General features: G+C 44.3%; 1 protein-coding gene and 1 non-coding gene across 21 annotated transcripts in view; one reads left to right on the plus strand and one right to left on the minus strand.

The window, feature by feature from the left end:
• Nucleotides 1–4022: 4022 nt before the first annotated feature.
• Nucleotides 4023–4094, minus strand: TRNAE-CUC. The gene has a single exon. It is a non-coding gene; the product is annotated as a tRNA-Glu (tRNA).
• A 2096-nt stretch (nucleotides 4095–6190) lies between these two features.
• Nucleotides 6191–24257, plus strand: part of NCOA7 (nuclear receptor coactivator 7) — a 94028-nt gene continuing 75961 nt past the window's right edge. For 3 of the 20 annotated variants that reach the window (XM_040550918.1, XM_040550914.1, XM_040550919.1), the window contains exon 1: nucleotides 10474–10541. The gene's annotated coding sequence lies outside the window, so the exon portion shown is untranslated. The other 17 variants (XM_040550917.1, XM_040550915.1, XM_040550899.1 and 14 more) reach the window with 15 other exon arrangements.

Consider the following 24257-nt stretch of genomic DNA (forward strand, 5'->3'; position numbering starts at 1 on the left):
AGCCAGTAGTATATTACAGAAATGATGTTGGGAGGGAAAAAGAAATAAAAGTCTGGAGAAGAGGTTGTGTGCTTGACAACATCTTTTGTGTTTTTCTTTTTTTCTCTTCCTTCCATCTCCAGCAGCTTATCTAATAAGCACTTTGCCTTGTTTGTGTCCGTTGACTGCCATGGTGACAACGGCACTCGTGTCACAGCACAGCCGGCTCCATGCTCCCCTGGCCCGGTGGATCAGTGCAGAAGGAACCGAACCAGACCCGGACCCTTCTTGCCTCCCCAGGCAGCTGATCACGATGCCCACCTACCCAGGATGCAGAAATGGTGGTTCCCTCCTCTGCCTCAGCGCAGACTTTCTGCACTTCCTTCTGTTCCAAATCTCCAGGTAGAAAGACAGGATGGAAAGAAGATGGAAGAGAAGGAAATATGTTGCTTAGGATTTCACTTAACGACAGCTTCATCTGTACATGAAGTTGCTTTATCAGCAAATACAAAGCCTTCATTACCTCACAGCTTATTACAATTGAATTGGTGTATTGTTAACTTACGAAATTGTTTGAAATCTGAACTGCAGCTGGGTTGGGAGGCTGGGTGCGAGACTGTGGAAGACACGCGACTAGGATGCCACCTCGTGGCATATTAAAAGGAGATTTTTATCAACAAGCAGAGGATCGTTTCCCTTAAGAGTGCAGCGTGACGTTTTACTTCATCATTTATTTCCACACACACAAAAAAAAAGATAAGTTGCCACCTGAATGTCATGGGAACAGAATAAATCCAATAAATACATGACCATTTATCCTTCAAACAAAAGTGCAATATGAGGACAAGTAGAAAATATGCCTTCAGAAAAACACTGGGAGCTTTCATTTTCTAAATAGTCAGTTGTGCAAAGTTTTATGCTCAACACAGGCAAAATATTTAATGTAAGATTGGAAAAACTTCAGAAACTGAATTAATATAGTGCTATAACTTAAAATAGGTAGCCAAAAAGAAAAGTTAATGTTAGAGATAAAAGATCAAGTTTGGGTCTGAAAGCTCTTATTTTCCAAATTTTCTAATAAGATATAAAAACTAAGAGGTAAGAGTCTTAACTAGATACTCAGCTGCTGGTTAAAATGATCTATACTTAAGGTATTGTTCTCTTTACCTTCCTTATTTCTACTGTCGTGTATTCCCACTGATCTTTGCTGTGAGACAGGAGGCAATTGGTCAAGCTTTTGAGGAAGAACATAAGTGAAAGTAAAAATACCTGAGAGATCCAGTATCTCAGAATGTATCATAGTTGGGAGCAAATTCAGCCACACTTTGAGAATGTGACATTTCAAATAATAATTAAAAATAAATAAATAAATAAATAAAAACATATATTGATCTTGTATTTTGAAACACCAATTTGTTAGCCTGTGCGGATATGAGCCAGATTGCTCCTGTAATGCATCTTTCATTGCACTGCCTGTCCTCTGCAAAACAGCCCACAGCCCACCTTGTCTGGGAATTCTGCATTCCAGTGTCATGAGTTACCTATTATTTAAAAAAAAAAAAAAAAAAAAAAAGAACATAGGAGAGATTCTTCTTCCATCTCTTAAAACGAGTACTCCTTCCCTCTACCATGTTAATCTGAAGAACATGAAACAGGGAGACAATCTTAAAACCCCATAACTGTGCCAAAGAATATTGGTAATCCAAGTGTGTAATAATGCAAGTGCAATTTAAGACAGATCAGACAGAAGCTTTATGAACTATGACCATAGTGACAGCACATCCAGGCAGCATCTCCCCCCTCTTCTCCCCTGTTCTCTGCTCAGGGATTGCGTAGATCTGATCTATATGCTACTTCAGGGGGGAAAAAAAAAGAAAAAAAAAGAAAAAAAAAGATGAGGAAAAACAACTGTTCCAATGTTAACAAGGCCAAGCACCCATCCCTAGGAGTAGTTAAGAAGGGATGAAGCAGTGAAGATGTGGTGGTGTGGCGTATGGCAAGATGGCTCTTGGAGGAAGGAGTCTGTCGGAGTGGCAGAGCCGGTGCTAGCTCAGCTTAGAAGTTGGGCCTGGAAATGATCAGAGGCTTCCAGCCTTCAGCTGAAAGGAATAATCTCTTAGTTAGGGCAAACTTCTTGGCCAGGCCACTCAAATCTTAAAAATTTATGATTTTACCACCACAACAGTTTGGCCCATGCTGAAGATGAACACTTATCCTGGAGTCTTTTCAGTTCAAACCCGAAGCATTAGGAAACCAGAAAGAGGGCTGGTTCCCACTTGTTGCAAGGTGGATATTCATCCTCTGACGTTCAGTGGCAAGTTTCAGGTCTGGCACTGGACTGAAAAGGCTTTGGAAAAGTTATGTTTCCATTTATAGTAAAACACTGGAAACTGTACTTTCTTTGTCTGCAAGAGCTATTTTGGTGATTTTTTCCAAGTGTCTAAAATCTTGCATATGATTAACCTTTCTCAAATTACTTTAAAGCAGGGCTCATGCTGCTAAGAGCATGCAAACATACCACTACAAAAACTGAGTTAAAAGCAAAGGAAATATTTTTTTGTTATTACTCTGTAAAACCATACCTATACCTTTTCTGAAAGACAGTCATGACCTGAAATTCACTTTGCCTGCTTCTAAAGTGGCCGGTAATTTTCTGAAATAGAAAACAGCAACTTCTTCCACCAACTTCGTAACACATTTCACTGACACCAAAGATAGAGGGAGAAGTCTAAGAGCTCTCACATGGATATCTCAGAGCAATTCAAATAAGCTGTTAATGATAGAGGAAGGTCCAAGACAAAAAAAACACCTGAGGCCTCAGGAGACCCACTGAGCCTGTGAAAGACCCTGGATGAGCTGCTCACAGAGCCTGCTTTTAACAGCCTCCAGTCATGGGGATGATATAATTCCTTAGCTTATATCCTTCAGTCCCAGTGCTTAACTATTGACAGAATCGCAGAATGGATGAGGTTGGAAGGGCCCTCTGGAGGCCATCTGGTCCAACCCCCTGCCAAGAGGGGACACCCAGACCAGGGTGCCCAGGACCATGTCCAGGCAGCTTTTGAAGATCTCCAAAGAGGGAGGCTCCACAGCCTCTCTGGGCTACCTGTGCCAGTGCTCCATCACCCGCAAATGGTGCTCCATCACACACACTATTATTAGACAGCTTTTCTTAATATCAGAAGGGTGAGGACAGCCCTTTTGACTGTTTGTTTTCTTCCTTAAAGCAAAGGAGAGCCCATCCCATTGCACCCCCTTGGAGCTCCTCTGTTGTTAAAAATAGAGTGGAAGAGCTCAAGGTTTCTCATGAGATGCTCCCGTCAGGACTGGAGGGTGGGCCAGCCTGCAGCACTCCTACAGCACACCTGGGCAAAGGCAGCCAAAGCCATTATTTCCAGGGGTGCCTTCACATGACAGCAAAGTCCTCCAGTGTACAGCACGGCCTGCCAACACGAAGGAGTCATCTGGGTGATGCGAGGCCTGAGGCATGCTCCTGGCAGTGGGGAGGATCCTGCCAGGTATGCTAGCCTCTGCTCCTCAGCCCAAGCTAACATTTCTCCTCTTACCTGCGACAGGCGCTGCCCCAACACAAACGAAGAGGTCCTGCCCCTCTCTTACCCCACAAACCACGGCCTGTTCTTCAGGCGTGGAGGCAGCAGGGAGAGGCATGGCCAGCAGAGGGGCAGGGGACAAAGCTCCTCCGAGGCCACAAGGCCTGTGCATGGCGGGGGCAGCCATGGGGTCAGCACCCCGTTTCACCTGGGTCCCCACTGGCACAGCCCATGAGGGCACCAAGTGACTGCTCACCTGTGTGGGTGTGGGAGCACCCTTAGCTGCCAGAGCAGGCAAAAAAAGGAAAATACTGTATTTCCATGTGCTGGCCAACAGCACCACCCATTGGGTACTAGAAACTCTGCATGTGGGAATATCGTATAGTATCGCAGAGACATTTTTGTGAAGGCAGGACTGGATGTTCCTTGAACTGTGAAAGCAAAACGAAAGGAATAGAGAGAAGTAATAAAGTGACGGAGAAAAATAACTCCTTCCCTGACCGGGAATCGAACCCGGGCCGCGGCGGTGAGAGCGCCGAATCCTAACCACTAGACCACCAGGGAACTCTACAAGCACTACTCAACTCCTTCCTCAAGATCTTACCGGCAAGGCCACGCCCCTTCGTCCTCCCTTCTTGCCGGGATCTCCCCTGCTCCCCCACTTCCAGACCGTACCAAGGCCCGGCGGCAGCTGTGCGTAAGGCAGGGACGTTCCACTGCACCCCGCGGGAGGGGGTGCGGGGAGGGCTGCGGGGCGGGGCGGGCGCTGGGCGGGGCGGGGCGGGGCGGGATGGCGGCGGGCACGGCGCTCCCCGGGGCGCTGTGGGGGCGCGCCCCGAGGCCAAAGCGCCCCCAGGCAGCGTATGAGGGAGGAGGGAGCTGTGGGTCCTGCTTCTCCTCCTCCTCCTCCTCTTCTGCCTAGGGGAAAGCGTCACAAGAGTATTTGTTAAAAATATGTTTAAAAATACAAATAAAAAGGCTTCAGCATACCTTGTGCAAAGTGCATCACTGTTTATTTTCCCTTATTTCGTGTTGCCTGTTCGTGCCCTTCCTAAAAAGAGAAGGCCGCGGCAGCAGAGTGCCCTGGGCCACAAATCTAGGCCCGAGATGGGGGAGAAAGGAGACATGCTGACCTCTGTGCTATTTCAGGTCACCCCGATGTGATAGATAAGAATGGGTGACTCCTCAGGTTTTGGTAATATTTCTATGAGATGAGTGAAAACTCAGCCATAGATGCAGACTGCATCTGCTTCTCCCTCTGGCGTGGTGATTTCATAAGCAACGCAGAGCTGTAAGCTATACTAACAGAAAGTAGTTTCCTCTATGTAAGCCATGTCCATAATACGAGAGGGTTTGCTCTGTACGAGCAAATCGCTAGTTCTCCAACCCTCTGGCTCTGAAATTCATTATACAAGAAACCTTTCCCACATTAAGAAAGATAAGCTTCAGACTTTATGCTTGTGGATTCTGCAAATATGCCTTAGCTTATCTTTAACAGCCTTTGAGTCAGAAAGCAAACGTGGAGGACTCCCGCGTCCTCGGGGGTGTGCTCAGCAGCTTGGGGTGTTGGTTTCAGCCTTACCAAGTCCCAGCAGAGTCAACGGTTTGTTTCAGCCCAAACCTCTTAGCAGGCTTGAACACAGTGTGCACTTGGATTGAGATGGAGCTTGCTTTTGTCCAAGCTGATTGATTTTAGTATGCAATGATGTAAGTAACTTATAAAACTGTAACGTTAGGATTAGGCCCCATTGGACAGAGTCTTACACACTGCAAGAACTGCATTTCACATGCGTATGTTGATAGCAGCTTCTTCGGTAAGACCGAGGCATTTTCATCCTTGAGGGGACAAAGCTGAGGAGTGCTGGAGGCAGACAGCAGCTCAGATCGAGGTGCCACCGTGGCCTGAGACATAGAAAGACAGGGACGTGGCCAGGTGAGAGAGTCCGTGGTACCAGCAGGTCACCAGTGCCTCTCGTTGAAGAGAAAGACCACATGGGACCTGGTTTCACGCCAATGTGAGCCAAGGGTAAATGTGCCATTGTAAACACAGTGATTATTTTGACCCCAGAGCAGGACAGGAACGACAGCTAAATATTAAGGTAGTTCTAAACCACAGGAACCGAGCTGGTTTAAATACATTTGCGTGCTTAACCAGCTCCATGGTGTTTGTTAGCAGCACAGGCTCCTCCACCCCAAGCACTTACCGTCACCCCAAAAGAGGCTTTTGGAGGGGTACGGAATTCAGAGCTACAGAGTGGCTATGATGCTAACAGCACTCAGGGCAGATGCTTTAAAAATAGGGTAGGTCCACATGAATGTGCAATAATATGATGAAATTTCTTTTTATCGGTGAAAGAATCCCTGGTTGCAGCTGTAAGGGTATTGAAAACTTGACTGTATGTACAAGAGAAGCTTCACCGAAATAAGAAATCTTTTCCAGGGTGTGAACCCAGGCTGTAGTGGTGAGGGGACAGACCCCATGACCACCAGGAAAATAGCACGGAGAGTCACAGGGTATGTGGTAATTTTTAGAAAAGGCTTTCTTTTCCGTACAAGTCATGTGCGCTGGCAAAAGATTGTGCCTCTTCTCTGGCTTCCTACATGCGATAGAGAAACCCATCAGTGAAGCTGTCAGCGATTCAGCCTCCTGCCCGCGCAGAAGCAGCCACTGCCTGTGCCTGCGTCCCTGTGATGCCAGCTGGAGAAGAACGATCGTCCTGAGAGCCCCAGGGGAGGGATGTCAGAGACCGATGCTCCTTGTCACCTAACACGACGGGATGGCTGTGTGTCAGTAACGCGAAGTGAGTAGCATTCAGTGTCAGAGGCTCTGTACCCCAGCCTTCAGAGCTGGGTATTTAAAGATGAAAAATCAGAGCCCTTACTTTAGCTGCCAGCTGTAAACAGCATGCGATTAACTTGTCTGTTCCATATGAATATATTAGGTATTGTTATTACTCTAATTTGCCTTGTTAATTGATGTGTGACAGCAGGCTTACTAGGTAAAATGAGTAAGAATGACATCAAAGTAATGTGTTAATTTACTGAAAGTCTTTTATTTGGATATGTTTCTTCTATACAATGGTAAGTACAAATTGTCTTTAGTACCTGGGGTACCCACTTCAGTAGTAGGGAAAATCCTTGATGTGCACAGGCACTGTAAACATTATTCATAATTATGTGTAATGTGTGCATTTATCACTCTTCTCTTTCCCCAGCTGTTTATTTGATCTGGAAAGTCTTGGCATCAGTTTTTCTTTAAGTTATCCAGGTTTCAAATGAGCATTATCCCAGTTTTAGGGAGATGGAGAGGAGAGTGAAGGAAAAATGCTGTACTGTCTTTTGCTATTTTATGCTTAATTCTATGTATGTTCAGAATGGTTACCTAACTGATAGTTTATACACATATTCTGGGAAAAAAAATGTAGTTTGGATTTCTTATAGCTGTTTTCATCATAATATTGTTTTTATGGAATGAATTTTAAAGAGAATCTCAAAACAAGTTTTCCAAATTTTACAGCAATTCTGATATTCCTAGCTCCAAGACCATTTCATTTTAGAAGCTCTAAGGTGACTTGCTCTATCTTCTTGTAGTTTATTTTCAACAGAGGTAGGGGGCAGTATGTGAGAATTTGCAGTGTCATGTCTTAATACTGTGTGGACTAGTTATTTACTATTTACAAATAGAAAATATTTTAAAGACTCTCATGAAAAATAGAGGAGTAACTCACCAACAATATTTTTCTAAATATTTTTTCAAGTTCTACTACTGCCTCCCTTGATCTTCCATTCTTCTCCTGACACTGTTCTTGATCCTGTGTCAGCTTTTCCTTCTATCCTGTATTATAATGTATGTTATCCCGGGGTCTGGGATCAGGTATGGCAGTGGGGTGCTTCATCAAGTGTTCTCACAGAGCTCAACAAAATACCTTAGCTGAAACAAATAAGACTTTTTATTATCTCCTCATGTATGTGAACACATCCTTTTTCTTTCACAGTCTCTCTGGAGAGCATTTTGGAATAATCTACTGTTTTGCTGTACTAGACAGTAGAAACTGGTGAACAATAACGTGGGGAGAACTTCTCACAGATTTTCAAGCTCTGGTCTTTCTCTGTTTCACTTTTGTGAAAGTCGTAGAAATTTTCAATACCCCTGTCTGTTAAATTGTTTTAAATCTAGGCAATTGATTCAAAACTACAGGGCTAGCTGGGGAGACTTGCAAAATTCCTCTTTGCATCAACTGAAACCAAGCTAAAAATAACAATTTGTTGTTACGGAAGTCGGCCCCCAGCGCATGGTAGTATCAAGCAGAACCTCAACTAGGCATAAAGGACTGCCTGTACGAAACCAATTTTGTGACTATTTCATAGTGAAAAATCATAAGAATTATTGGGAAAGACCAGGATGACTTAATGGGAATAGAAAACATCCATCTACATTTATTTTTATACCTTTTCAAAACTGGGCTGTTAACGGTATTCAGGCTCATCAGCGTAATTCTTTACTGCAGGTTATCTTCCTCAAACAAATGAGCAATAAGCTAACAGATGCAGATGTTTAAAAAAAGAGGACATGAACCATGCATGAGCAATTGTTTCTTTTTTCTGATACTGGCTAAGCTGATCTGAGTGCAGGCCATAAACTTACTGTCAGTATCTGTGACCATTTTATTCTGTGCAATGTATGCAGTTCTATCGATATACGCTGCTGTGGGTATTCAGTAGGAAATCAAAACCCATTCAGATATTGTACTGAAATATCCCAAGTCTATTCTGTCTTCCACGTGTTTTTATGCATGTGAGTTTGTGTAAGAAATCTTTACCTGGGGTTAAAATTCTGAATTTGGAAGTGATTAAAAAGCAAACTTGCATTTTCATCGCTTTCAGAGTAGCACAATCAGTGATAAAACAAATTTGTCTGATCCTGTAATGAATGAGCAACCTGAATTTAAGATTTTCTTGGATAAGGGTATTCTAAGTTTTAATATCACAAAGACCATGAATTAAACAACGTTAGATCATTTTTATTCAAAATAATTGCCACAGGGATATATTACCATGGGAAAGAGCAAATCATTCGGACTGTCTTCTATCATCTGTGCTATACAGAGGTAAAAACTAAATTTTGTTTCAAAGGTGATGTGTATTTGTATCTCTACCTATATCTATATATCATGATCATCATTGTAACAGATACTCAGACAGTACCGCTTACTTCCAGAGTCAGTTAAATGAAATGGTATGTTAGATCCAGTCACGCAGTTTCTTCCAACGACACTCACTCTCTGCCTTGAACCCCAGGCAATATCCTACAGTGCTGTAACCAGAACTTGTGACATGCTTCTGTTCCAGCCTCAGCATGCTTATTCTGTTGCTGTGACAGGAGCTTGAGTGATTTCTTCCGAATACCTGTAGCTGGAATATACATTTAAAATGCTTGGGGCAATGTAAATACTGAAAAGAAATGTGTAGTTACTTTGTCTGCTGTATGGAATCTAAGCATCATCCTCACAGAGTTTCCTACACAAGACAATGCAGCTGATGTGCTTGGAATGACGATGGACAGGACAGAGACAACTTTTCCTGGAGCTAAAATAAGGTGTTAGTCACTGTCATTGTCATTTAAGTTCAGCTAGGAGATTAAGTAGGTTTTCCACAACTTTGATGGATAGGGCTGCGTATCTTCTACTGCAATTCAGCAAACCCAAAAGAAGTCAGGTAAGTGGTACTATTTTAGGCCTGCAGTTTTCTTTCCTTTTTTTTTTTTTCCCCAAATTTTGTTATCTACACAGTACCTGAGGGGTACCTGGGAGCATAGCCCCATTCTTCTATGTTGTGTTAGAGAGCTCTTTGTGGTTTTAGCTGATGTAACTTTGGGATTGGCCATCTTTTGCCTGGGTAATAATGCAGGTATAAGATGTAGTAAGTTCAGTATGCTATGAAAATGTATCCTCTAAGTTGGAGACTGTGTGTTAAAGAAAATCTGTATCTTGCAAAATGTTTCAGGGAAAAAAAAAGAAAAAAAAATAATAAAAAAAGAACACAACAGGTAAAAACTTCAATTTTAGCTGAAAATACAGCAGCAAATTTAGTATTTTTGACCCAGTATTGACACTGAGCAGCAGAAAGCCTATGCTATGAGTAGGGTGGTGGTAGTGGGGGGAGATGGCTGCATATCCATATTAGTGTTGCATTCACACCTGGAATCAACATACATGATTTTGAGAGGGGTCTTTAAACAGCAGTTAGATTAAAAAATATGCCTGTGACAAATACCTCTCTTATACATCCAAGTTCTAATATTAACACCATAACTATTAAGAACAATGATTTTTCAGATGCGTGCACAGCACTTGCTGTTTTATTTTTGCACGTCTTTTTATTGTCTGTATGCGCGTTTATACAATTAAATTTGTATGAATGCATGTATCTGCCTGTCTTGTAGAACTTGGGATTTAACAGTGCTGTAATACCGAGGGCCCTTCCCCGGGCTTTCCAGTCTTTCAGACTGGTTACCGACTGAAGGAGGGGATAAGAAGCAAGATCTTATTTAGGCTAGCTGTAAGGTCTAGATGGGTTACCCTGAGTGATCTAAGGTAAGGGAACGGAGCTTCTGATAACTAGGGCGGGTTTTGTTTTGGGGGTTGGGTGTGTTTGCGAAGAAGCCTGCGCGCCAAGAGCGTGGAGACAACAGATAAAGTTTGCGGGTATCCCCGCTTCCCAAGGGTCGAAAGGCTTCGGTTAACCCCAGTATCCCGAAGCGCTGTTTCCGTGTCGTCCTTAAAACCCCTCCTACGGGGGCAAAGGCCGGAGCTCGGCCTTCCTCGCGGGACGCCCGGCCCGGTGGCAGCCCCCCGTGCCCAGGCAGGGCCCCGCTCCCCTCCCGCGGCCTCGGCCGGGCCGCGCCCCCTGCCCTGGGCCCCGAGCTCCGGCGGGGCGGAGCCGCGGGCCGGGCCAGGCCGAGCCGAGCCGCGGCCGAGCGGGGAGCGGGGCCGCCATGCCGCCGCCCTGCAGGTGCGGCCGGCCGGGGGTGCCGGGGAGGCGGGGAGGCCGGGGGCGGCCGGAGGAGGAGGAGACACGGGGCGGGCAGGGCCGGCCGCAGGCGTGCGGCGGAGCTGCGGAGCGGGAGGGGAGGTGAGGGGAGCGCTGCGCCGCCTGCCCCGGGCCGGGAGGGAGGGAGGGAGGGAGCGGGCGTCTCCCCGAGCCGGGCCTGCGGCGTCGCCCCTGCCCGCCGGCACTGGGGCCGGGCTCCTCCGGCGCCTCGGGTGCGAGCCCCGGCGGACCTCGCCGCGGATTGCTGGAACGTTCCAGGCTCGCCCTCGGTTCGTTCCCGGTCTCGCCTTGTTGGCGCTGCTCCGGGTGGGGCCGGCCGGGGGCTGGTGGGGGCCGTGGTACCCGCGGATGCGCGGCCGGGCGGCCCCCAGGCGACGGAGCGAGAGGACGGATGGGTGCTTGTGCTGGGTGACAGCCCGCCGGCCGGTGTTTGCTTTGCACGCCGCGATTACCGGGCGCCCGTTGAGTCGTCGGGCGTCTCTGGTGGTAGCGCACAGTAACGGGCTGCTGGGACGGGTTAATTGGATGCGCGTTAATTGATTACGGCGTGCTGCAAGGGGCTGCCGGCCCGGCGGAGGGCCTGCGGTTGGGTGATGCTTAAAACGCTTGTTGGAGAACCCTTGCAGCCTGTTGTATAAGCAGGTATTTACGCAGGGTGGATATTATGTTATGCACATACTGCTTTTTGGATGCCCGTCTATGCATCTTTATGTGTACACACTCAGTCTTTGAGAAATTAATGGAGAACGCAACAGAAAACACCAAGAAAATGCACGCGCTTTTATGGTTTCCGAATGAAAGAGACTTTATCAGGAGTAGATGTCTTTAAGCGTAAGTCATGGTTCAAAATATGTACGTTTAGTGGGTTGTAGGCTGTGCTCTCTTTCACCCTTTTGCCTGGATGATGGCCATAAATATAAACAAACAGTTGTAAGGATCTAAGCCCATAAGTAACTTGGGTCCTGTGAAGAGCTGTAATGAAGTTGATGGGACTGCTTGTAGACACAAAATGTTTTCTAATGGCTTTCCTTTCCCTTTTTTTTTTTTTTTTTAAGTGAAGCAAAATTTTGAGTTTAAAGGAAATTCTGCACTTCAATTAAATTCAGTACCGTTGTTGTATATTATGATATTAAAAAGGCAAACTTCCAGAAAACCTGATTTATCTAAGTTGCAAAGTCAGGTCTGTGAGGCTCAGGCCTTGCCTTTGCCCAGTGGGCTGTTCACTTGTGCTTTCACTGTATCAACGGCCACGTTCTGGTTTTGATTTGCCACATCTACTGCTGAAATGATAAATGTTTCCCTTGCTCCCTTTGGAGCAAAAGTGACTCAGAATTGATTGGAACGGTCCTTGTCCTGTTGGATAGGAGTACTGCTTTGTTGTTTTATGTATCCAGGATTTTGAAAGAGAAGACTCAGGTTGGCTAGGGATTGCTTCTGTAAATATTTGCCTAGCTTAGGATCCTGACTTCTCTTCAGTGGACAACTTGCAAATGTTTTACAGTATTAGGGAATAAGTCTCTCTGTTCGTTTAAATAAAGTTGAAATCATTGGAAAGTAATTTGTCTCGGAGAATAACATTTCTTTAAAAAGGTTATGAATAAAGCTGTGAACATCCTATAGATAGGTATGGCAGCTACAGAGGCTCTGTGCAGTCACCAATCTGGGTGAGCGTGCCAAAGGCAGAAATTAGTGTAACCCTCTGGAGCACGATCTGATGCAAGAAATTGCTGCTCCAGGCAGCTGGAGGTTTTTACAGAAGACAGTTATGATTTAGATGGAGGATGAAGGGTCTCGTTTGCCCTGTGCTTTCTAATAGGCAGCGCAGGAAAGTTGGAATATAACCACCACCAGCAACAGAAACAGTAAAACTCCTTATCTTGCACCTGACTTGTGCCCTTCGCATCAAGGGACTGTTCAGCGGTCGGTTGTGTTACCTCAGCTCTGCAGGCTGAGTGAATCTGGTGTAGCCGTCCAAGGAGTGACAGAGTGACAAATCTCTTCCTCCCCACGATCAATAAGCCAAACACGTCTGAGGCTTTACCGGCTCAGCTCTTATTTTGACGAAGCATCTGCCTGCTGGTACAGCACGGAGGGTGGAGATGCCAGCCGACCTCTGAGCTCCTTGTTTCTTGCTCCCTGCTGTGTGGGAGCTCAGCCTCGGGGTCAGCTCTGTTGTGGAAGAGGAAAACACACAAATGGTGCTGCTGCTTCAGGGACTCCATGTGGGTTAGTATCATTCTTCCTAAAAGAGAAAACAACTCTACAGCTGAGGAGCGAAGTCAGCACAGAGAGAACTCACTTAAGGGCTCCATTGACAAGGAAGAAAATATAAGGGTAGGAGAAACAAGTTTTCAGATTTTCTTTATTTGAGATCGGACTAGTTTACTTATCCCCAAGTCATTTCTCCCTAGCCTGATTCATGAAATGGTGAGGCAGTGACAAGGTTCACAGCAAACCAGAGGGATTATATTCCCGCTACAAACACATTGTTTCAGATTGACACATTAAACACACATATGGGGGTATTTTTCCCCCTTGTCTTTGCAAACTCTTCTGATTGTGGGTGGAAAGCCATACTTCTTTGTTCTTGATCAAAATATCCAGCAGGTGTAAGCAGCAGAGCTGCAGCTGAAAGATGCCGATGAGAAACTGCTTGTTCTGTTTTGAAGTCGGCAGCACTCTGCAGAGGTCCAGGGGCCCTTAGTTCTGAATCTGCAATTTCTGTTGTTGACTGCAGAAGGACGGTATGCAGGCAGGCTTTGTAGGGTGTGTCAGGGCCTCATGATGGGTCGCAATGCAGAAGCTAGTAAAAAGGTGCTGGGAAGGGTAAGTTACTCGCGGTGCAGTGTTCTGCTCTCACACCAGTGCTGCTCCCAGTCTCTGGCCAGACTTGCAGAGCTCATACCAGTGTTTCAGCTCGGTACCACATTGTGAGCCAGTGATGAGCCTATACTCACTTAAGACTTAAGCTGTGATTTCATGACAAGTTTTTGTCTTCTAGGAAGAATTTTGGCTTAAACTTGGAGCTTTTAATGGATATGGTATACATCATAATCTTAACAAACCTTTCTGATCATCACTTATCTTGCTTTTAAAATGTGTGCTGAGCTTTCAGTTGCATGCCTCGGACTCTGTGTCTTGTGTGGTCCTGTGACCTTGTCAGCTGGATGAAGCTGTTCCCGGCTTTCAGTTGTTCTGTTTCCTGTAGCACATGTTGTGATTGAGCATCAGGCCTCCTGTTTGATAAGCTAAATGTAGTTCCTTCTGAGAACCAGCCAAGTTCACAAGAACAGAAAGCATCAGAATACATCTCTCTATACAGGCAAGATTTGTGTTTACCTTCTTATTTGCAGTGTCAAATTCAGATTGTTTGTTTGATTCCCTTTCTATTTAGCAGATTTTAAAAGCCTTTTATTAATAGGAATTATATATTTCTAGAATGCAAGTTTTCTTACAGTAGTTTCACCTATTAGTGACTGATTTGGGGAATCTCCCTTCAGTGTTTCTGTAGATACCTGAGAGCCATTTCACCAAAATCTCAGACTTAGGGCAGACAAGGAGCTGTCCCAGCGCACCAGTTAGAGGAAATCACAGCTTTGTTTTACAGAAATTCACAGTGACAGCTACTACTACCTTGAACTCACACTTGTCTTAAGAAAAGGTAATTTATTCCCTGAGTCATTTTTCAAGTAATTTAACCTTTCTAACAGTGCTCCTTCTCTGCAGCTACACTTGTCTGTTGTTTTTTTTTTTCTTCTTTCCTTTTTTTTTTTCTGCTTTCTGTCCCACATGCCATCTGTCTTATTTTCTGGTTTGTTTTCTTTGTAATGCCACAAATAGAAAAGAAGTATGCATGTTCATGAACCATCACTTCTGAGGGGAAGAGGTGTGGATGGCCTCTTGCCAGCTCAGGTGATTCTGTGATTTCAGAAACTAATTGGGATCTGCCTTGGTTGTGGCTTGTATGGGATGTTACATGGAATGATTCAGTATCAGCAGCTCAGCAGTGCTTGCATGTTGTGTCAGCTGTCAGTGTGCAAAATGTAAGTTAAAGAACATAGTAGGTAGTATTAGTGTGTTGTAATTGACAGTCTCTTGGTCAAGTGGCGGCCCCCCATTATGATGGCAGGGGCTTTATTTTACCATTAGCTTAAGAAGTGACATTTGTATAATGCTTTTCAATAGCTGTAGTGATTCCAAAGAAATTCTGAGTTATTCTAGTAAAGCTGAGTATGATACTGCATGCAGGTTTTGGTAGCTGTACCAAGCACGGTAAAGCTTGGTAGGCTGGAGAATGGCTTGAGTTTCTCTTGACAGTTCCTCACAGAGATTCAGCTAATTCAGAAGAATGATGAAGAGTACAATATTGTTTTACATGTTAAGATGGTTTGTATGTTATTTAGAATATATATATATATTATATATATGTAACTTTTCTTGTAATCTACAAGCAATGTTTGATTTTTCATACTCCCTTTTTTTCCATCCTGGTTTCTTATCAAGCCTTCTGCGGTGAAGCTGCTGAAGACTGATGACTAAAGGTAGCAGCTCTGATAACGCATGGCATAAAACCCAGCCAGTTCCATCTGTCCCAGCTCCTAGGGCTTCCAGCCTGCAGGAGTTGTCCAGTAGGTGTGTGGTGTGAGTGGTGACATCCTGGTGACAATGGGTGGTAAACCAAGTGGACAAATCTTTGACTTCTACTTTGTTATGGAGCAGCGTGTCCTGTGTGCTGAAACATGTCCAGGTGTGTGGTGAAAGATTGACTTTGCCTGCTGTAAGCCAGTCACTCGGGCAGATATAGGTCAAATGTTTAACAGCTGGGCGACAGCTGATGGGCATGGGAGGCCCTCTTGCTGCCCAAGTATGAGGGGTCAAGTAGCACGCAGTCTGAGTAGTCATTGAGCGGCTAAGAGATGAGTTGTGAATTGCAAAGGAATTACAAGGGTGCCTTTCTCTGTTCTCCAGCCCTTGTGCTTAGGGATCAGCTGAAGAAATTTTGTTTGATTTACTGGTAGTTCTTTTTTTTTAAGGATGTGATGCTGAGCTCTGTTGGGTGGGCATGGCTTATTGCTAGGAGTGAATAGATGGTGAGAGGTGGCTGGCATCATTACATCACCGTACAGAGGCTAGGCAGGAGCCTGCAGTGTCATCTGTGTTTGTGTCCTGCTGCAAGACTGAAAGCGAAATCTCTCATGTGGAGCTAATGTGGATGTGGTTGTTTGCTGGGGCATATTTGTTTCCTTAAACACAAGAATTCTGTATTCCTTCAAATGGAGCCCTGCTGCTAACTGATCAGTCAGTGGATACATTTAAAAGTGGGTTATTTGTTTTAAAAATCGCAGTGTAATGTGTGGTTTCTGTTGGTACAAGTAGCACATTGTCATGAAAAGAGATTAAGGAGCCAGAGATTAGTCTTCTTTTGAGTTTCCCACTCAGATGACACTGTGTCAAGTGGCAAGTTTCAATGTTTTGTCAACTGGCCGTGTCCTTTCCTGAATACGGTTGTGGTAGCTCTAGGTCCCAGGCTGAACCTGGCAGATAACAGGCAGCTTTTACAATTTAGGAGCTCCCAGTGGATGCTCTCTCCTGGAAATCTACTCGGATAATAAATACAAGAAATCCAGATACTTCTACTAAGGGTAGTAGTGGCAAGGAAACTAGCAGACTGATGCAGTGATGGATGTTGGTGAACTGCTTTTAAGCAGTGAATAGTGAGTTATGGAGAAAATATGTTACCCGGGAGAATTGGTCCTAGTCCTTCTCGTCTGTGAAGCACATTTCAGACTATGAGAAAAGACAGAAAGGTGCATTATGTTCCTTGTTCTCACTTCTGGGAAGGAAATGCCCAAACTCTGTCGAGCAGGAGTGCTCTGCTCCTTGCAGAATCCAGTCCAGCCCTGCTCCATCAGGAGCGAGGCACAGCAGTGCTGTGGGCAATCTGTGTAAATGCTATCAGAAAGCCAACAAGGTTTGCAGGCTGTCAGAGCTGAAGAGGCCACCTATAGCAATAAATGTGATTTTAAGGTGCTTCTGATGAAGTATTTCTCTGTGTTTGTTAACTGTTATGTGGACCAGGATAGGATATTTGGATGCTATTTTTTATTTTCTTTCTGTGAGGGTTTCAGTTTAGAAAATATATTTCTTAGGCAAAATGATTGTCATCCCTTCGTAAATGGTAACTGCCTGTGAGCATCTTTCTGTCTCTATCCATCCAAATTTCTGTGGATGTCATTGAAATCTGGACTTTACCTTCAGTGCTGAGTATAGTTTTCAACCCTTAACTGCTTTGCAGTCAACATTATATTGCACTTAAAAGTTTTACATGCTACTGTGTTTTATAACTGATGCTGAAGTTTTGATTTTTTTTTCTTCATCCGACATGCTGTTTGTTTGGCATTCGGTGATGAAAGAGCTGCAGATGATTATCGTCTCACTGAAAGGCTTTAGGATGACAGCATACTGTGTTATAAATTGAAATTTACTTTATCTGGCCCTGAAATGTATCTTTCTTCCTGTTTCTCTTCACTTTTTATCTTTCTGCTTCACTGAGTTCAGCAAGCAGATAGCTCAGAAAAGCTATGTTGACCCGTGGAAAGCTCATGCCACATACTGCCTGCTCATTAGGTTAACCCAGCAGTGCACTCTAGGCTTGAAGTGTACATTTTAATCCTAAGTCTTGTAATGGTTATTGATAAGAACACAGATCTAGCTCGGGGATAATGGGCTTCCTACGGGTAATGTGTCAGTGCTTTTTAACTACAGATTACTCATGTACCCAGATGGGGTAGGTGTAAGCAGCATTTTCCTTTTTTTTTTTCTTCTTTTTTTTCTTAAAGGTGTATATTTCTACACAGTTTGGACAGATTTCCAGAGGACCTGTGAAAATGTCTGCATTGCGGTCTGCCAAAGTTTTTGGCCTGCCAAATCTTAAGTTTTTAACACCAAAACTAGATGGATTATAGATCCTCAAAAAAAAAAAAGTCTTTAACATTGACAAAAAAAAATGTTAACTGTTCTGGCTGACTTCTACTTGAGCTAGGCCAAGCAATTACTTCAATGTAGCTGTAAACAAGTGAAGAAGCAAGTAGCTAATCAGAGAGGCTGTCTAATTAATTAGGTGGGTAAATGTGAGCGTGTTGTTAAATACCAAGGTGTATTTAGTTTCACATAGAAGTTTTTGTCCTATATATAAGTGCAAGTTGGCTCTAAGTACAAGGCCAGAAGCTAGCTCTGTAGCGTTGTGTAGGAGCTGGAGAAAGGGAAAACGGAAAGATAATAAAGGTTTTGAGGATATTTCAGAAGAGCAAGAGAACTAAATCATTCTTTGTTATGGAATACCTAAAGGAATTCAGCAAGAAAGAAGGACATAATTAGAAACACTGCTGCGTTTAACACGGGCCGTGTGGCGGTAGGGGTGCGAGTGGCTGTGGGAGCGCTGTGACAGGAATGCGCCCTGGGCCGCGGCCTGCGCGCCGTCCTGCACTCACAGCCCTGTAATGCAGTAAATGTTGGGGGCTGAGCAGCCCGGAAATAACCAGTCAAGGTTTTCAGCGTTAATCCTTGTGTGTTACAAACACACAGGATTTTCTGTTACGATGAAATCCTTCAGTATGTTAGTTAATATACAGAGTATGCAATGTGACAGAGTTGGGGTTGCTATGGAGACCTGGCTTTTTGGTTCTGTTAACCGTGTTTCAGATCGGAAAACATTTCCATTGCACTACTCTGAGACTCCCTTTTCCCTCCCGCTCCTCCTCTCAGCCCCTTCTGCTTCTTGGCTGGGAGGTAGGTGAGGGAGGAATGGCCATGACCTAGGATTTGCATGGGTCCTTGGGGCAGGCTTGATTGGAAAAGGGATGCTGAGGGGGAGCTTGGAAACGAGCCTTTTCCTTTTGAGTACCTCTTCTATCTTGTTTTTTTAAGTGTTTGAATATTTAAATGCTAATCTTTAATATTGTAGTGTCAGTAGGCTGTAATTTTTTTTCCTGAAAACTTGAAAATAATAAGGACTTTCTAAATAAAAGTTTATAGTAATTTTCACAGCACAATTATTAATTTTGTGGGAAGTGTACCTGGCTGATTGCAATACTTCCCATTAAACTGATTTCTGCATATTTTTATACTTCCTTGTTTCTTGACCTTGTTCTGTAGAGCACTGAGAATATGCTAACCAAGTCTCATTGAGTACCGCAGGGCTATTTGTAAATAGAAACCTAACATCATGCTTAAGCATTTTGGGACCTAAAGTAATTAGAAGGGGATTTATGGTACGCGTATTTGTGCCAAGCATTGAGCTGCATCTTTGTTTTTCTTGAAGTGACTCTTCAAAGTAAGCACATTGGTTGCTTTCAAACCTACCTCTACTTGATTTATCTTTGGTATAACCCTTTATTGGGTTGGTGGGGCAGGAACTGAGAAGAGAGAGTAAATTTGTGAAACTGTGAGCATGCATTTATCTTTTCTAGTCTATGCCTCTCACCTTGAGCTTGCTGGCTGTAGGCTTCATCAGCACTCCTCTTCCCAGGTGTCAAACAGTACGTTCACCGTGCTGGGTGACTGCACGAGGAGTTACATCTACAGACATCTGTCCCGGCTTTGTGCTGCAGTTCTGTCTTTTATGGCAGAGTTGGCAGAAAAAAAACGCGTGCATGCAGTTTATCTGTGTGGTGCAAAGCCCGGCTCTGCTTTCAGGAGGTCAGCCCAGTGGAAGTGGGCGTGAGCTGGTATGGCAGGAGATAACTGAGCTGCAGATACAGTCTCTTCTGATGACTGTTACACACAGGTAATTTGTCTGGTAACTTTTGGTGGAAGAGTGATAAACAGTTGCAGTAGGTGAAAGGGAGAACTGCGAAGGGCAGCAGTACTTCAAATCACAGCAACTGCTTGCTGCAGGGGCGTGTTTTAATGGCTTCAGAAAGCCCAGTTTCTTTGGCTCAGCACTTTTGCTGGCTGAGGTCCACTCGATTGGCAAAGGACCTTTGCTGTACCTCTCAGCAGTGGTGCTGCTGTGTCAGGAACTCTGCATTTTTTGCCAATGCAAATCCCACTTGAGTCCTGTAGGAGCAGCTCTGAGGTGTGGCCAGGCCTGGGGTTTGTGACTGCTGCGATCCAATGTCCCTTAACAGCATCCTGCATATGTGATGGTTCTGATGGCTCAGCTGGCTCAGAGGTGGCACCAGGCAGTTGGCTGGTTTTCAGGGAATCACAGAATGGGTTGGCTTAGAAGGGACCTTAAAGATTATCTAGTCCAACCTCCCTCCCAAGCTAGGTTAGATTAGATTGTTCAAAGCCCCTTTGTTACCTCATGCTGTCTTGTAACACCATGCTGTTTTAGGGACTGTGAGGATGGAGTGACTTTCTGTTTGCTGCTTCTGTTGCTTTGCTTGGTTCAGTGCAGGGAATTGAGGGAGGACTTGTTCACATCTGTTAAAAAAAAAAACAGCAGAGAACATAATAAGTCATCTGCTCTGGGAGTGGCATTGATTTGTGTATGCGTGTGTCAAAACCTTGTCAAAACATACCTGTGCAGGCGTTCTTTGAAATGTTTATAAACAGGTCATAAAGCTAGCAGTCGTTATAAGCAAGGAACGTGCTGGTGTCAACTGTCAAATCAGCAAAGTAGTCCCAAGGGGGTTTTCTAAATGTGAGTTGATGTGTCTAGAGTGTTCATGAATTTTTATTTTTTAGAAAACTAGAAGCACTTAGTGTTTTAGGTGAATGCTGCTGAGGACATACGTATAAGTCCTTTGTGTATGTGCCCTGCATGCTCCAGGGAAAGGTAAGAAACAGGTACATCTGTCTTCTCGTCTCTGGATGTGGTAAACCGCATCCTCCTCTTGTTCAGAAGTGGTGGAACTGTGTTGCCATATGTCAGGCATTTAGGATCTGACTTGGAAATGCCATATAAACAGTGGTAGAAATACCTCAGTATGTGGCGTAAACACAGGCTTCATTTCATTCAAAAGGTGTCCTGGGAAAGAAAGGCACAATGGACAAACCGTTTTGCTTGCAGTTATAGGAGCTGTGGTTTTGTAATAACTTTGCAGAATGACCACAACATCCTTCTGGATCTCAGCCTCTTGCCTGTGAATTGAAAGCAATGTTTTTGACAAAGAATGTTGAGAGGCTTAGTTTATTTCATAAGGTTTCTAAAATTTCTTGGAATCTTACAAATAACTGGAACCAGTACCCTGCAAATTCTTGGGTGCTTCTATTGTTTATACGTATGAGGTTGTCTGTACTTCGGTGGCTGTGGAGTTCATTTTCCTTATCCAAATGCTAATGTTTTTTTCTGCTGCCTTTTATCTTTTGTTACAGTATTTGGTAGGAAGGCACCGGTGTTTTCTGTCAACAGTCCATAAAGCATGCAGGACTTGTCATGTCGTCTCAGCATACTGTGTGTGCCTGCACAATGTGAGTGTGAAAGGTGGCTGGGTTCAGAGGGCTTGGCCTTGATGTTAATTTGAACAGGGGTGAGTTAACACAGGGGATATAAGAAAATGAAGGGGTTAATTCTTTTAAAACTCCAGTGGGCAGCAAATTCTCTAGGAACTTTATTGGTGATTTTAAAAATGAAAGATTTTTTTGAAGTGGCTTTATTTCAAACAGTGCTGCGCTTTTACGTTCAGTATAGCGTAGCAGTCTGCTTGTTACTGGTTTACACTGTGTTTTGTAACCAATTTCACAGCTAAAGTATGTAGTAGAATCCATTGATCCTTATGTAAAATGCATCTGGTGATGTTCAGCTGCCAGTCAGGGAAGATAACATCTGGATGTTCTTCTCTCTTGACAGCTCTCACTCGGGCTGGGCTTTCTGGCAACTCTTTTGCTTCCCTTATTCTGTGTGAAATGTGATAGCCTGAGTTAGTGGTAAAATTTTCCTCCCAAGTAAGCTAGGAATGATTCAGCTGGAAAGTCCATTGGAACTGAATCAAGTCTTTGTTTTTGTTCTGTTTCTGAATCAGACGTGTCTGTTGTGTTGACCCCTTGAGTTTATTTTATTTGAGCTCTTTATTTGGACGGGCTCTTGCAGATCCAGTTGGCGAGTTGGTGGTGATCTAAGCATAGCCTGCTTCTATTGCATTAGTACAGAATGAAAACGGTCAGGTCATTAGCTTGTTGCACCTCTGCCGTGGGGATAACCACCTCCTAAACCACTGCAGCCAGTTTCTTATGAGCAGGTGTGTTTTTCCTTTGTAGATCTCATCTCCAGATCTCATCTTTACTGTCCTGGGCTTCTGAAAATGTTGCTGTGAGTCCACAGGGTACAACCACCACATCAAATCACTGTCAGGCTATCCATTTGGAGAAATGGTGATGCTGGTCTGTGTTCAATCTGAACAGGGACTGTAGAAATTGTTTCTGCATACAAATTCATTCTCAGTCTTTTAATTTTTGCATTTCAGGCTTTTAAGAGTGCAGCCTTGTTCCAACAAACATGACAGGCGTAACACTTTTAAAGGTCAGTGGAGTTGCATACATAAATAAGGGTTTTTCTACTTAGCAAGAGTTGTATGATCAGCCCTAACTTTACTGAAGCGAGGAAGCTCTCCTAGTTTAGTTTAGTACCCTTCAATTAAATATAATGGACTGGTGGTACTTTATAAGGATAGAGTTTATTAATGTTTTAGAAGTAACATTATATTTTACATGGTAATTGTAGTAAAATTTATATTTATCTTGAGATAGTTTTGAAATGAACTCTCATTTTTTTTGTTTGCTCTACTGAATCTTAATTAACGTAACTAGTCTCTGCTGTGTTTTGCTGGTGTGTGCTAGCACTTTCCTGAAAACTTCCAGTCTCATTTTAGCTAAGTCATTCTGCCTGAAGCAAAGACTGAAAAAAAAATTGTGGCTACTTTCATCTTTGTTGGCTGTGCATTTCTGTTATTCTTTCATCCTAAGATGCTGTAGTGTTTATTCTGAAACCTTTATCTTTATGATAACACCAAATGAAATGCCTTAGTAGAATATAAAAGCAGTAAAACTCAACCTGGCTAGTTCAATCAGTGAGACGTTAATGAAATACTGCAAAGTTTAGCACGTCTCCTAAGGTGCTAATGTGCTTTCCCCTTCCTGTTTATAAAAATGTGACGTATGCTGAAATGAATTTTAGAGTTGATATTAGTGCTTTGGCTGGTGAACCTTAATCGTGTGCATTATATATGACCTGGTAGCAAACGAGAATGTTGCCTGTCCTGTGATACCTTGTTTCCACTGTCTTATACTTCAGTGTGTTGTGTGAGACCCTATGCTGCATCTGTGGAGTGCCCTGGTAACTGCTTTGGGCTGACCGGAGGTACAGACAGCAACCCCAGGCGTTCAGTTTGAGCGCTAGCACACTAAAAATACTTCCCCTCTACCTGTGGTTTGTTGTACAATATTTTACTCTGTCTGCTTGATGGAAATTTTTAATATTGCACTGCACTTAAAGTACTACATACGTATCTTTCCTTTTTTTGGTCTTAAGACTGGCCTGTTGGTGTGATCCTCATCGCCTCTCATGGTGCACTTTTGTAGGGGTCAGAAGGGCCACCTGTACCCAGAAGTCGTAAGAAGACGCTGTGCTGCGGAGCTGGGCAGAGTCATCGGTGATGGTTCATGCCCCAAACCGACGGGGGGCAACGCTGGGATGTTTGTATTGCAGCAGACAGTAGTAAGGAAACGTGTAGTTGCATGAGCAGCTGTGTGCTGTTTGCCTGTAGCCTCAGGGTCAGAGGTAAAATAAAAAAGCAGAAATAAAAAGCTGGTTCTACGTAGGATGCGGCAGCAGAGAGCAGGTGTGGGCTGCGGTGCGTGCCTGTGGGACGCGTGCTGCTCCTCTGCACGGCGGGCTCTCCTCGGTAAGTCCTCAGCCTGAGCGTGTCTGCTTGGCTGCCTGACGGGAGCTTTCTGTCATGTCAGCTCGGCTTCTCTGGTGATGGAAATCGTGTGCTTAGGCCTCTCGCCGCCTCTGTCATCTTTTCACGGTGTGATTGCTGCCATCACTCTTGCCGTGTGAAGCCCCTGCTAAGGTGCAGGATGCTACCTACCTTTGATTTGGTTTTCACAAGCTTGGTTCAATACTACCTGAAAGAGTTAAGAGAACCATTTGAACCTAGATCCACAGGGAAACTGAGGCTTTTTACTTCCTCCTGTGGACCTGAGCTTTAGCTGCCACAGAGCTAAATAAAGGTGAGACTGTGCTATGGGTTTCCGTGGTTTGTCAGTTTAAATTTTACAGTGAAAATAATAGCTGGTTCCTTGTCAGGTTAGTCTCCTCCTTTGTTCTCATTGCTGTTTGTTATTGGGGCTGCTCGGATTAGAGGTACTGGGAGGATACTTGTGCACATTGCTCTTCTGGTCTCATGTGAGCGTGCAGAGGGTACTTCTTCTATCTCTGTTCTCCTTTTGCAAAATAGGGAATTATTGCCTTTTGTTACCTGATAAAAGGTTGAGGGAGACTGACACAACAGGGTCACAGAGAGAGACAGAAAGAGACTTGCGTCATCTTACATTATAGAATCACAGAATATCCTGAGTTGGAAGGGACCACAGGGATCATTGAGTCCAACTCCTGGGTCCTCACAGGACCACCCAAAAATCAGACCCTGTGTCCGAGAGTGGTGTCCAAACACTTGTGAACTCTGGCAGACTTTGTGCCGTGACCACTGCCCTGGGGAGCAAGTCCCAGTG

Source organism: Cygnus olor, chromosome 3, assembly GCF_009769625.2.
Source record: "Cygnus olor isolate bCygOlo1 chromosome 3, bCygOlo1.pri.v2, whole genome shotgun sequence".
In the NCBI taxonomy this organism is placed as follows: domain Eukaryota; kingdom Metazoa; phylum Chordata; class Aves; order Anseriformes; family Anatidae; genus Cygnus; species Cygnus olor.